This window comes from Diabrotica virgifera, chromosome 1 (assembly GCF_917563875.1).
Source record: "Diabrotica virgifera virgifera chromosome 1, PGI_DIABVI_V3a".
NCBI lineage: Eukaryota > Metazoa > Arthropoda > Insecta > Coleoptera > Chrysomelidae > Diabrotica > Diabrotica virgifera.
This window is the reverse complement of record NC_065443.1, coordinates 296,132,902-296,134,912: the sequence shown is the minus strand read 5'-3', so window position 1 is coordinate 296,134,912 and position 2,011 is coordinate 296,132,902.

The window sequence follows — 2,011 nt, the reverse complement described above, 5'->3', positions numbered from 1 at the left end:
ACTAAGTAAAAATGAAAAAATGACTTGTTATTTGAGGAAGGTGGAAAAACCATATGTATAACATGGGAGTAAAGTGCCTTTTCCTCCCTTGAATGATTACTGCCCTCCGCTACGCGTCGGGCAGTAAACTTCATTCTCGGGAGGAAAAGTAGCACTTTCCTCCCTTGTTATACAAATAGCTATTTCCTAGTGTTCCTCCTGCTATTTTACCCGAAATGCTATTTTCCCTATTCTAGTAGTCGTACAAGGATTCAGAGACATGAACCGGGATGTCACCTTGAATGGCAGTCGTCGATGTACAAGATCTATCGGGTACTGGTGAGAGCCTGTCTACCGAAATCCCAAGAACCTGTATTAGTGCAGGCCCTGGAAGCATTTGAGTATGCAAAACCTGAGGACCGGCAACTATGTTCGAATTCTTTTACCTTAGACCTTAAACCATGAAAAACTGAATCTGGGCCGAAGGTGCGATGGTTCCTTGTTACACCCCCCCCTCCCCCCTTGTTAACGCGGATCAAAAGTGATTTTTCGCAAAACAAAAAAATCCACGAAGAAAATAAAATTCCTGTTGCTGGCTGTATACCATAAATCACAAAAAATACAAGATCCTTTGTAAAAGGTATATTTAAAAGACCCCAATAAGGGTTACATCACAAAACAAAACGTTTTCGGATTAATAGGTAATCCATCATCAGTGTTTAGCCAAAAGCATGCATGCGTGAGCCACCAAAAAGTTATGGGTAAGAACCCTTTAAAAGTTACTTAATTGATACTACATATTTTTAATAAAACGGAAGGATGTTGCAAATATTCCTGGATATAACCCAGGGCAACACAGGACTCTAACCCACGTGGATGTGATATGCGATCACATGCGGCTGATATTTCATCGTAAAAGTCGTACCAATAAATATTGGATTTTTCCTGATCTTTTCTTCTCTTATTCTGCCGTAGCTATATTTCATAAATCCATCTGTGTAGCCAAAATTTCCACGATTTCTACTGTTTTAGTTTCATATTCTCTTTTTTTATATACTACATTCAGGAAGTTTAGCTTCTGTTGTATGTATGTAATGGTTTGCTGAAGATGGGGAAGGAATGCGAAGTCATACAAACGAGAAAACTGGAATATCTAGGCCACATAATGAGACGGGAATAGTACTCCCTGCTAAGGTTCACAATCCAAGGAAAAATCCCGGGAAAGAGAAATAAGGGACGTAGGATTTCCTGGTTGCGAAATTTAAGGGAGTATTACTTCAATACAATTGTTCAGAGCTGCAGCCAACAAAGTTAGATCGCTGTGATGGTAGTCAACCTCCGATAGGAGACGGTCCTGCAAGAAGAAGAATTATGTAAACCTTTGATAGTTTGCTTTAGTTCCTCGTTGGACTATTATGGCTGTATCGGCACTTAATTTTGCATTGCGTCTATACAGTCTTGGTCAAACCATCCTTCCTGTTTGACTACGTTTAACTTAATCTTAGGACTTATTCAGAGCCAGATTTAAGGCAGTGGGGGCCCCTGGGCAGAATTGGTGTGGAGCCCTACCTCCTACTATTAAACAAATTGTTGTTATAACTATGGTATGGTTAAAGTCCGGGTACTTTTCGAGATTTTTTAAGTGAAAATTCCTTGATTATGTCGGGCATGTCTAGTTGCTTTAAGGCATTGTGTTCAATGCGCATTATAAAGAGATGGTTCAAACGCTCTTTGCCTACCATAGACCGAAGTCGATTTTTAATTAACTTAAATTTTTAGAATGATCTCTCTCCACTGCAATTAGTTCCCATCAGAACTAAATATTTACGAAGTGTCACTACAACGTTTGAAACTGCATCATTCACATTTTTTTCTTTTAGCAGTCGGTACATTTGAAGTTCTTTACTTATATTTGATGAGCCGATTTCCTCTTTAAATGAATTGAAAAATTCTACAAATTGTACTAGTTCGACACCTAGTTTTTCATCTAAATCATTGCTATAATTGTCGGCAAGCTTCAGTGAGTGAGCTT